Source organism: Cydia amplana, chromosome 12 (assembly GCF_948474715.1).
Source record: "Cydia amplana chromosome 12, ilCydAmpl1.1, whole genome shotgun sequence".
NCBI lineage: Eukaryota > Metazoa > Arthropoda > Insecta > Lepidoptera > Tortricidae > Cydia > Cydia amplana.
Genome location: NC_086080.1, coordinates 5,911,826 through 5,925,177, shown reverse-complemented (window position 1 = coordinate 5,925,177; position 13,352 = coordinate 5,911,826). Strand labels below are relative to the sequence as shown.

Sequence of the window (13,352 nt, the reverse complement as noted above, 5' to 3'; positions counted from 1 at the left end):
CAAATCCACAAAGGTTAGATACTATGCTAAAATTCTATTTAGTTCTAGTCTTATACTTCAAAGTTACATTTATATTTCACAGCTTGTGTAATAACATATTTATTAAGTTTTATGATAAAAGCTAATACAAAATTCCATTTAATATTTATACACATTTCGGAGTCTACTCCTTTATTTCATTCAGCTTCATAAAAAATTAGTCAGTAAGTAATACATTGTTCATAGTATTAAATACAACATGCTGGCATTTTTCTAATTTAAAAAGAGGTAGAAATGTATAATCGAATGAGTATTTCTGTGAAGAGAAATAAAAAAAGCGGCCAATTGCGAGTCGGACTCGCCCATGAAGGGTTCCGTATTTAGGCGATTTATGACGTATTAAAAAAAAACTACTTACTAGATCTCGTTCAAACCAATTTTCGGTGGAAGTTTAAATGGTAATGTACATCATATATTTTTTCTAGTTTTATCATTCTGTTATTTTAGAAGTTACAGGGGGGGGACACATTTTTCCACTTTGGAAGTGTCTCTCGCGCAAACTATTCAGTTTAGAAAAAAATGATATTAGAAACCTCAATATCATTTTTGGAGACCTATCCATAGATACCCCATACGTATGGGTTTGATGAAAAAAAAAATTTTTGAGTTTCAGTTCTAAGTATGGGGAACCCCAAAAATTTATTGTTTTTTTTTTTTCTATTTTTGTGTGGAAATCTTAATGCGGTTCACAGAATACATCTACTTACCAAGTTTCAACAGTATAGTTCTTATAGTTTCGGAGAAAAGTGACTGTGACATACGGACGGACAGACGGACAGACAGACAGACAGACATGACGAATCTATAAGGGTTCCGTTTTTTGCCATTTGGCTACGGAACCCTAAAAAAGAACAGGAGAGCGATTCGAACTTTATAATCTGGTTTTAGGGGCAGGGTGAGTAAAATGGTTGGTAAACTTAGACAAGCTTCCGTTCTTGTTCCGTACTAACTATTATAGTGCTTATAATACACAGTGCTGTGCGTGGTGCTATCGTAATGCCAAAAAAGGGGGGGGGGGTGGAGTTTAAACGGCTAGTACTTACATTACCTTATAGAAGCAACAATTTAAAAATAAAAATAAAATGTATTCAGGACGCTTAAAAGAACTAATCTATATTAGAACTACGTTTTATAAATATACGAGTAAAACGTAGGTAAACAGTACTAAAAAGTTGTCGACTTGGCTAGAAGTTACTTTCGAACACCTTTGTGAGAATCTATAAAACTAAATAAATAGGTAAAGACAAACCAAAGAAAGTCTGCAGCGCTAGATTAAAAGTAGTTTTTAAAAATCAGTATGCGACAACACCACAGAAAATGGATTAAATAGTCTTGATACTTGTGAAATTTCTACCATATTTACCGTCTATGAAAAAATTAAGCTGTATGCACAGCTTAATTTTTATGGTAAAATAAATTTCATTCCAACAATAGATGTCACTATTAATATGTAGACATATACTAATATTGATAAATAATATTGGGAGATGTGACATTTGGCTTCATCAAAATTAATAAGCTTTTGTAATATCCGCGACGGCGGGAAATAGGTACAGAGGGTCTACCGCGAACACCGAAGTTCTCAATATGCGAGCATCTTTCTCTTTTACTCCCATTAAGGCGTAATTAGATTGACAGAGAAATTGCCCGCAATTTGCGAACTAAAGTTTTCGGAAAAACGAAATAAACCATTAAAACAATAAACATATATTAAAAATTAATTTTAGCTTTAACTAGTAGGTACCCATGCCGTGAGCATAAGCATGGAGTGTGGGTTCGAGCTCAAAACCCGGCTAGTACCAATGAGTTTCTCGAAATGTTAGAGGAAGTTCATAAGTATGCCTATACCTATTAGGTGTGTTTAATTTGCTGTGAAACCTTAGTCTAAACCAATATTATATTATCTAAGTAGGTACATATGGTGAAGTATTAAGATGTTTCATTCCACTTACCCGTCATCAACTCCAAATTTTGTAAACATTGTCGTTTTTCAGCTTGAATCGCCTCGTGCTGACTTTTTACAAGTGTAAAATTATTCGTCATGCGGAAAAGTAACTCCCGCACGCCGGTTTTGTAAGGTTTCACCATGTTTATTCCGTTCATCACAAAACACAATGAATATTTAAACGATTTTGACAAACACATACCATAGTGCATGACGTTTACTGACTGCTTAAAAAACATTGCCATATGTAGTTTTTTAATTCGATGTCAAATTATTGCGCTGCAGACTTTCTTTGGTTTGTCTCTAGTTATTTGACATAGTGGCCTAGGTTGGCAATGGTCCATGAAAATCCGTTGCATTCGCTGACGTGGCGCAAACACGACACTTAGGGACTTATTAAAAAAATTGTTGCTCAATGTGTTAGTCGACTACAGGGAGGTTTATGATTTTAGCAGTCTATGTGTGTATGTACGCGTATGCACGTTTGTCTTAAAGTCTTTCTACGTTTACTGACTTTTGCTAGGTTTCAGTGTCAGACAGCCGGCTGAAAAAGTTGGAGCCAACCTTTTTTGTGTCGTATTATAGAGAGAAAGGATCGAGGAATCGACAACGCCTACTTCGTTTTTTTTCCCCAAAACTGTGTTTTGTCGAACTGTCCTTTACTGTCTAGGATGATTTCTTTATTGGGATATCAGGCACGCCTAATGGAATTGGTGATTTGTGCTTTTAGTGCGATTTTATAGGTGCTAGATTTTTCGGAGTAGGCAGAAGACGAATCGGGTTTATGTAACAGGACATTATTTAATCATGAAGCACTGATAACTTAACGGTAACTCGTGCGGCTTTTGGACTCTAGAACGGTCCGGGTCCTAGGCTTCCGACACTTCATTTTCTATGACAGATGATCGGTGATCACGTGATACTTTTTTTTTTTTAATTTAGGCAACAAACAGTCATATACAAAAATTATGTAATAATACGCAATCTGTTAATAGACCTTGAGTGCCCTACCTTAATAAACTAATTCCTAATAAGTCAATCAATAACTAGCGTCAATACTGTCAATAGCTAGTGTAGGAGCAGTAAGCGGAAAACAAAGTTATCATTAAGTAACAAAGTTGTAACTTGAGTGCATCTTTCTATAGAAAACATAAGTGTTTGACGCCACGGGAACCCGGATCGTATTTAAGTGTAAGTCATCCTTTAATCGAAACTTAAATAATAAACTTACGGAGATTAATTCACGGATACATGATACTTTAGCTTGTAGTTCATAAAGAATAGTTAATATTCTTTTCAAAGAATTGTGCAAAAAGCTGGTCGATACCACCGGTGACCAGAGATCTGGCAGCTTTCTCTCGCAGCGCATCAGTATTGCCATTCAGCGAGGGAATGCTGCCAGCATCTTTGGCATAATGCCGCGGGGGCCTTTTTTAGATTTATTTTAAATTAGATTAGTTTTTAATTTTAGTTTTTAATTTTAGTTTTAATTTTAGATTTTATTTTTAGATATAGCTGGTCAACCAAATCTTGTCAATCAAAAAAAAGGCGCGAAATTCAAATTTTCTATGGGACGAGATCCCTTAGCGCCTACATTTTTCAAATTTGCCGCCTTTTTCTACTGTCAAGATCTGGTTGACCAAGTTTAGTAAGTACTTATATGGTGATTGTTATGTACGAGTAGAAAATTAGAATTTTTTATTTTTACTGTTGTACCTACCTATGTTTAACATTTGCAACATACTATTTTTTATTAAGCTCATTCACTTAAAATAAATGATGACCTACTTCGAGATGTCTTTGCAGGCGTTTCATATTAAGTTGCGTGCGAGCATCTGATAACAAAGTTCGTAGTTAGAAAACACAGTTGGCAGAAAAAGTGCTATTAGCTATACGAATGAAGTTTTTAATTAAAACTGCATTTCATTCCATCTGTTATACCTATAGTCGGTCACATTTCATAGAAGGTAAAAAGTTTATGATGGAGCCAATTATTAAGATCGTCATCATTTTTAATAATCAAATCCTCTATTTGGGGCTAATCACTCATTATCTATAATAGCTATTTAGCCACTGGGCGTTTTTTTTTGTTGTCCCCTACACTTTTTTTTCAAATTTGGGATTTTTTATGTAATTTCTACTCAGAATCACGAGATCTTTCTATCCTAATAGGAGAAAAAAGTGTCCTAAGGTTTTTATTTCCATTCCGTCACCATTTTTCATAGACTTTGTATGGCGGTCGCGAAATGGAAAGATCGAAAAATGTATGGAAATTTTGGGACACTTTTTTTCTCCTATTAGGATAGAAAGAGCTCGTGATTCTGAGTAGAAATAACATAAAAAATCTCAAATTTGAAAAAAAAAGTGTAGGGAACAACAAAAAAAACACGCCCCATTAGTTTATTTGGCGCTAACCACACATGAATAAACTACAAGCTTCCATAGGTTACGGTAACCGGTATCGGTTGTCTGGAAGAGATCGTTCTTTGGCGGTCTTATCGCTTGTTTATCTCTGCTTGTTTCTGTTTTATTTTTGTATTGTTTTCATTTATTGAGGTGTGCAATAAAGAGTATTTGTATTGTATTGTATCCAATAGGCGTTATGCTTATCATCCGTATGCTTGTTTGTGACTATTCATGTGTAAAGAAATAACTCGCTTATAAGACTAAAATCCGGACGACTAGCAAAAGCCAGTTGTAAATTCCTCAAAGCAATTTGCTCGTAAGTTAATAGTGTAAAGTAACAAAGAACACTAAATTCAGTTAGTACAATATAGCGGTGCATTGTTTCAACATTCGCCTCCACTACTTTTGTTTGACGCTAAACCACATACAAATAAACCGAGAGAATGCTCACCAGGCTTGAATAAAAGCTTGTTAAAACACTTAAAACGTCAAACTGTCAAAAATCTGACTATAATTCGTTCGTTGTATTTGTTTCTCTATCGCTCGAATAGATATATGCAAGATATATAGATTTTAGATGCTCAACTTGTAGTCTTGAAACGATATTCGAAGGCTGGATACTATTACATGAACAGAAATGGAATACCTGAAGCATACACGCCGCAATAACCATTGATGAGGTCTTTGATCTAAACATGAGCTTCATCGAATTATAGGAGAGCTCTGCTGGCACTTAAGGTGCGTACTGTAAAAGAGGGACGGCCGTCGACAATTAAACACAAAGTTATAATTACATTAATATATTTATACACAATATTTTAGCTACGTACAACACGACTCATTCTGATAGCTGTCGTTACCAGAACCCCATCCCTTTCCTTCTAAATTAAAAATAAATCTGCCAGTCACTGTCCAACGTCAAGGTTGTAAACATACCTAGCAGTATATCGCTTTGGAGGATATATTAACCAAACGTGGTAGCCATTAACAAACGTTCCATGACCAATGGTCATAAACAATGTATGGAACGACATTTATCTGACATGGCTATTTTTACGTTTCTTTTTTTTAATCTTAATTTTAAAGGGGTTTTGTCACACAGTGACTATGTCACCCCTGTACTGAGATCAAGTAATAATATATTTTTACGTTACGTATACATTTGACGTAGGTACCCCTCCCCCGCCAAAATCGGCAGACTGTTTTGTACAGAAAATTACAGACAAGGCCCAAGGGCGTCTCCATTTGGTTATATCCTCCAAGTATGTCGCAATTGTGCTCGCCCGGTTCTTAGGCTGTACCTAGAGATTGCGCTGCGCACCTAATTAGCATAACTCGTGGAAGGTTCGCTTTACGAGCGCAATCTAGCGGCACATTAGCGTCATATTCGCTAGACCTGGACACATTATTTACATTCTCACACATGAAACACGATGCAGTGCACATTATCCCATTGCATCAGCTCGAAAATCGTTTGCGTGCTATAGAAGTAATAGAAAAAGTAATCCTTTTCTATAATAAGCAGGCAGCTCAGTGTTACTAAAATAATAAACGTGCCAAGTTTCATCGAGCTATTTCCAAGGCTTCCAAATGCGGCCAATGCAAGCCCTAACTTACTAATACCCGTTATTGAGGTTCAAGGTCATAGTATACTGCTGTTATTAAGGGGTATAGTGGGCGGGTAGAGTGCAAAAAGTTGACCTGTAATTTGGTCTACTATAACAGTTTTGAATGACTCACGGTTATAAGTCTTGAAGTCGCGGATTCAGATTTTACTATTTGTTTTATTATGATACGGCCTTGACGATCGTCTTTGTGATTGGTGCGACAGGGCTCTTATTGCATTTAGCATGCACCAATCAGCGTGAGTGATTTCCGAGGTCGTATCAAAACAAGATTGTAGTTGGATTGCAGTCCGTCTGTATCGGCCCTTCTAATGAAAATAACCGTGTTAGCTAGAAATAGTGTACAATATACCTACTGATTTAGCGTTCTATTCGCCGTACAAAGGATAGGATTTGTACCCGAGGGCATTCAGACGTTTGGGTGACTCGGTGACGGAGTGATTGCATTCCAATGTTCAACCGTAGTGTTCCAACATATATACACAAATCACCTACAAATAACAACAATTGACAGAAAATTCGTCCAAGTGTAGCTCGTTAAAGGTTACGTAAAAAAAAAACAACGGGTTGCACTACGGGAGTGCCGGCAGAAGTGAAAACTCAATGACATTGTAACAATTTTTCGATCAGGTCACGTGTCCGTCTTACGTCTTATGAATCTTACGGTCACGTGACCTGTCGCGAGTTTAACATTTTTTCCACATCACAAAAAGTGCACAGCGCCGCTAAAGAAGTTTTCACTTCAAAATTACGGGATAAAAAGTATATAAGTAAATAAACTTTACTGCGTCTGGTACAAACCTGTCGAATCCCACGATATGACGTCACCATAAGCGTTCTGGCTCATATATGAGCCGTGGGAGCTGACAGATTAAAATATAGTATAGTGGTATATAAAAAAAATAGATACATTTAATAGCAGCGGTTTAATAAAATATTTTGCGGTGTAGGTATACGTATTACGTGAAAGTAAGGAGCAGAACCTTTTAAAAGTAACCTCGTAGCAAGTATACCTATACTGGAATTATTCTTAATATTTGCGTCATTTGACACATTATGACTGACGTATACAGAGATGTAACCAGAGATGTACAAAATGGTTTTAAAAAAGCATTTAAATACAAAATGCAAAATACTTTTCAGATTTACTATTTCAAATGCAAAATACCAAATAGTTTTGCGTTTTGTATTTCAAATGCTAAATGCAAAATAGGTATTTTCAAAATAAAATACCTTTTGACAAAATCTCAGATATTTTTATTTATTTTAGGTATTTATCATGAGAAATAGTGACACAATGCCGAGCCGAACAAAAACGTCTAATAACATGGCACCTTATGCATGACATTTTGGTCATATTTATCAATACGCGTATCAATGGGCTCGCGGCTCGTCTCGTAGCTCGCAAGCTCGTCGAGCTAATATAATTTAAACACTAACGGCACGGCATAAGGTTTATAACCGAATGACAAGCCGAACGCGAGTGTGTCGAGGCGAGCCACGAGACGCGCCGCGAGCCGAGTCGCGAGTCTAAACCGGCTATAAGGCGCGCACTCCGACCAAAGAAGAAAAAAAAACCGGCCAAGTGCGAGTCGGACTCGCGCACGGAGGGTTCCGCACCATCAACAAAAAATAGAGCAAAACAAGCAAAAAAACCGGCCAAGTGCGAGTCGGACTCGCGCACGGAGGGTTCCGCACCATCAACAAAAAATAGAGCAAAACAAGCAAAAAAACGGTCACCCATCCAAGTACTGACCCCGCCCGACGTTGCTTAACTTCGGTCAAAAATCACGTTTGTTGTATGGGAGCCCCACTTAAATCTTTATTTTATTCTGTTTTTAGTATTTGTTGTTATAGCGGCAACAGAAATACATCATCTGTGAAAATTTCAACTGTCTAGCTATCACGGTTCGTTAGATACAGCCTGGTGACGGACGGACGGACGGACGGACGGACGGACGGACGGACAGCGGAGTCTTAGTAATAGGGTCCCGTTTTTACCCTTTGGGTACGGAACCCTAAAAAATGGTCACCCATCCAAGTACTGACCCCGCCCGACGTTGCTTAACTTCGGTCAAAAATCACGTTTGTTGTATGGGAGCCCCACTTAAATCTTTATTTTATTCTGTTTTTAGTATTTGTTGTTATAGCGGCAACAGAAATACACCATCTGTGAAAATTTCAACTGTCTAGCTATCACGGTTCGTGAGATACAGCCTGGTGACAGACGGACGGACGGACGGACGGACGGACAGCGGAGTCTTAGTAATAGGGTCCCGTTTTTACCCTTTGGGTACGGAACCCTAAAAAGGGCGCGCATGGCTAGCAGGCGCCTCTATCGGTCAAATTCTGCAATACAAGCGTCATTCATTCATTTCATTTTGTTTGACTGGTAATGTTGACTAAACTTAACCACAAAGTATTTTGCATTTTGAAATGAATATTAAAAATGCAAAATACATCTCGAAAAGTATTTCAAATAAAATACAAAATGTTTTTTACTAAAATGCATTTAAATGCAAAATACAAAATAGGTATTTTGCATTTTGTATTTGCATTTTAAATAGAAGTATTTCAAATAAATCGCATCTCTGGATGTAACTAACCCAAATCGATTGTCACAGCAAGCGATTACGATTGGATGGCACCTAGACTGAGGTATCGAATTGTGACGTTTAATGCATTTTTATTTGAGATTTAAATAAAGCTAGAATTATATGGTTAATAAATAATAATAAGAAGATATAATACATTTAATAATGCTTTGTTATAAATATCTAATAACTATTGTAATATGAATGATTTATAACAAAATTTATCTAGAAGTAATAATGTTTAAAAATTTGACGTGTAAAATGTATATTTTATGAATAAAACATTGAATTGAATTGAATTATTGCGACCTAAAATGAAATATTTATATCGATTTACTTAGACGACTACCGATTCATAACGGTGGTGTCCGGCCAACCCTAAATTAAAAAAAAATAAGACTTAGAACGTAAACGTTCGCAGTGCAATTGTCTTCCTTTGTAATTTCGACGTGCAAGATATTTTACGTTCTATTGCTGTTGTCAGTGTCATGTGTCAAATGACGCAAATACGAGTGCACAAAGTATAAGATATAGGTATTATAACATAACGCGGTAATCTCATTTAACACGCAAGTTACTCTTTCTTATTCTGAAAAACGGTGTCATCCTCTGGTAGAACAAGGCTCCAAAGACCGGTCGTGTACAGTCCTAATCCATCTAGTTTCTCGTAATCTTGACCACTCGGTCCTACTTATTGGGGCCTATCCTCATTGTATTTTCAGCCCCAAAGTTTTTGCCTTATTCACTATAACATATTTTACGTTTAAATTTTAATAGCATCGGTCGCAGACGTTTCTGCTTGTTAAAAATTAAAATAGTATACGTTTGTCGGTAAATGCAATTAAAATAAAGCTTGTCAAAAAGATGACTCTGATATTTAACTTTTAAACAATGGAAACGTTTGAGGTAGTCATAAATTTTAATGAAAGCCAGAAAAGTTTGTTGGTAAGGTAATACAATATGTGCATGAACCACGCTATGTAACTCAAATAGTTTCTGTAATTGAAATTGTAGACGTTCAGCTTTCAGCTACAATTTTAGTTTAACCAGTTCCCATTCAGTTAGCTAACACAATAAAAAAACAGACGAAAGAACTACGAACCATAAATTATATCGCCTACCGATTCAATTATTACTATAAGGATTCCGCAAAAGAATAAATCAAAAATTACCCGGAAAAAGTCGCTTTTCGTCCAATAAAGTTCCTTTTATTTTGACTGATTCACTTGTCACAATCATTTCTCAGACCAAGATCGAAGTCAATTTGTGGAGTTATTGTTACCGAGACAAATGAACGGTGTCAGTTGAGAAAAATGTCTGCCTCTGCTTGGTGAAATAAGTCAAAAGCACTTTTTGGGAAAAGCTTTTGGTTCTAATCGTATTGAATTATCTTGACACATTGCATAGGGACGTGATTTTTTTTTCACATGGCGAACCAACAGCTATAACTATGCTAATAACTACATCAATAGTGATACAGAGCCAATTATAGGATCTCACATATGGCAACATGCAGTGGCAACATGGTAATATTTAAGATTAAGTTAAATAGCACGCACAATTTTACATGGGCACATGCAATAATATGTTAGCAACATTATGTATTAAATACTAAAAGGAATTACGTAAGTTGGATCAAGATACACAATCAGTAATTAATACCTACCTAACAATATATTTATTTATTTTACATACCAGTAGCTGCTTAACTTATAATTAAAAGGAAAACCATATTAATTTTGATGGCTTAGTATGACCGTCGTCTTAATTGATTAACAATATGTACACGGACAGAAACCTTTTCGAATTTCCAATCTTTTCGAAACAGTTTATTTTTGACCCAATGGTTTACTGGTAGAGAATGCCTTTAGGCCTATTTTACCTTACTGTAAACCTACTTCACCTTAAGGCAAATTATATAAATAAAGTCGGTGCTGTTGGCAGTATTATATAATACTAATCGTATCAGAGAAATTTCAGATACGGGAAGAAGCATTCCGAACTGGGAAATCCTTTATTCGAGTACTGAGTGTGAGAAACTAATAACAGGAGCATATCTTATTCCAACTACTATGTACAATCACCACACGGTGTTACGCCATTTAGGGTCCTAGCTTAATTGGTTGTCCATACTTACGCTATGATTTGTCCAATTTAGCTTGAACCCTAAATGGCGTAACAATCGCGGAGCGTGATGGTACAGGCATAGATACGTATTAAATAATAGATCCTCCTACATCTGTTATTTAGCCTTCATCATTATCTGAATTGTATTAAAATGCCTTTGAAGTCCTATCTACATATTACAAAGCAACGTATGTCACTGCTATTCCATTTAGCACCCCATAATATTGACAAGGCCCTTCCTAAACACGATCTCAAAGGACTGGTTGCTATGGAGATTCTATTCATTATTATAGTTATTATCGCGCCAAACAATACAATAAGTTACATTGAACTTGATTCATGCTGGGTTTACATGAGTTTAGTTACTTGAAAATACTAGTTCAAGTAAATAGAAAACGTTTCAACAAAGCTACAATTATCTTAGGCCCGATTTATACACATTGATTAGTGTAAGGTGCGAATGGGCCTTAACTCTAGGTATTTAGTCTGTTCGGAAAGAGAAGAGTCGTGGAATGTATGGGGCCCAATACATTCCACGACTCTCTCCGCACAGACTCTAAATCATTGTATCAAAGTCAATTTCAGTCATGGCGACTGAACAAATACCTTGTTAGTGAAAGCATTGTTTGTGAGCTTTCTAGTAAGCGTAGGCGTACGAGAACACTCCGTTGTCGACTGGCGAAGTTACGTTTATAACCTGTCGTAATAGATCGAGAAGTAGTAGTTATTTACACCAATACACGCAGTTACCAAACTGGCGCTCACTAGTGATTGCGGCAAACCACCGGTCCGCAGGACGGATGACGTCTGTCGACAAGGTCTAAACTCGATACCGGGCACAATATTCATGATGGTATTACCAAAAATCTAATCTTGATGATGCATAAATCGTATTAATATAATTTTTCTACGCCATTGTTACGCCATTTTAATATTTTTAATCCATTATGTATGAACTAGCTTGTGACTTCGTTCGCGTTAATTTTATGTTAAATGCTGTAATTTTATATTTCAATAGCAGTTTGGGTAATAATTTGAAATGTGATGTAAAAGGTATCTCTCACAATGTATTTCTACTAAATTTAAATTCCCTCCCTAAAAAAAATATTCGTTCTTTATCAAACTTTCAACATCTTGTCACCCCCTTAGTGGATACATTTTAAATATTATTCATATTGGCGTAAATCTTTCATTTAAGTTATTTTGACTCTCTAAGCCTAGCGCGGCCTAGTTTTCACTAAAATTAGTTTTAATGAATACAACTGCAAAAACAGGTACCTATAGTTTAAGCTAGTTTTCACCGAGGCGTTACGGAAAACTAATATTAACTAGGTAGTGAAAATTCGTATTCACCAAAGCGTATCGGAAATCTAGTCTTCACTAAAAACGGCTTTTTACGGTATTACATATATATTATAGACTACGTAAGTGAACAATTGACTCAGCATAAGTACTTAATAACATTACTTAGCTCGAGTAAACACAGCATCAGAAGTTTATTTTGTTTATCGACCTAATTACGATGAGTTACGGCTCTAATTCAAGATGGAACGGTACGACTTTCGTGGATATGCCATTAAGGTGTGTCGATAACATGCAGCTCTTGTCTAACATGAAAATCAGTTTGACGTGTTGTGTTGGAAACTCTCGCTGTCATATTTATACTTAGAGCTATAACCGGATTAACCTTTAAGAACTTACGCCTCTGTCGAAAATTTCGCCCAATGGTCATACCCATTGTATGGACTGACGTTTATCTGACATGGCTATTTGTACGTCACGCGACGATTTAAGTATTTACAATTTTTTAAACTACAAAACGGTTCAACCGATATGTTTCAAATAATTTTCATTTTTATTAAGTCCTACATTCATATTTTAGACCCACGGTCAAAAACTGGGATGTCTCTCCCAAAATAACCTTAATCCGGACGGAAAGAAAGCCAGACGAAAACAGTCAAATTATAAAACTTCCAAGTAGACTACGAAATCCTAACAACAAATCCATACTAATATTATAAATGCGAAAGTGTGTCTGTATGTCTGTCTGTCTGTCTGTTACCTCTTCACGCTTAAACCGCTAAACCGATTTAGTTAAAATTTGGTATAGGTATAGACACTTTGAGTTCCGGGAAAGGGCATAGGATACTTTCTATCCCAGAACTCACCCCTAAAGGGAGTGAAAAGGGGGGTGGAAATTTGTATGGGAAATCAATAACCGCTGAAACGATTTAGATGAAATTTTGTATGCGGATAGTTTGAGCTGTTGAGAAGGGATATATAATAGTTTTTATTCCCAAAATCATCCCTTAAGGGTGTTAAAAATGGGGTGGAAATTTATAGAGTGGACCAATTTGAAGGTGAAAAGAACGATGAATGAAAAGCAGATTTGTTTAAAAAGTAAGGTACCCAAATTACTTATTCCACGCAGACGAAGTCGCGGGCAAAAGCTAGTTCTCAATATTAGAAAAGCTGTCCCTGGGGCATCATGGGAGGGGATGTAAATATAATCGAGCTTATTGGTTTTTAGCATCCTATACCAAAAATCTACTCGATATTCAATTAACATGATTGAATATGGAGTAGTATTAAGGGGAAACACCCTCAGGCTATTTT

At 36.2% G+C, this 13,352-nt stretch overlaps 1 protein-coding gene and 1 long non-coding RNA gene across 2 annotated transcripts in view; one reads left to right on the top strand and one right to left on the bottom strand.

Annotated features, from left to right (window-relative positions):
* The window catches only part of LOC134652857 (metabotropic glutamate receptor 2-like), a 302,800-nt gene that overhangs the window by 125,725 nt on the left and 163,723 nt on the right, over nucleotides 1–13,352 (top strand). The gene's annotated exons all lie outside the window — the stretch shown is intronic.
* On the bottom strand, nucleotides 2,905–3,100 carry LOC134652646 (uncharacterized). Its single transcript, XR_010097207.1, has 2 exons — nucleotides 3,044–3,100; nucleotides 2,905–3,004 (listed from the first exon to the last, which is right to left on the bottom strand). It is a non-coding gene; the product is annotated as an uncharacterized LOC134652646 (long non-coding RNA).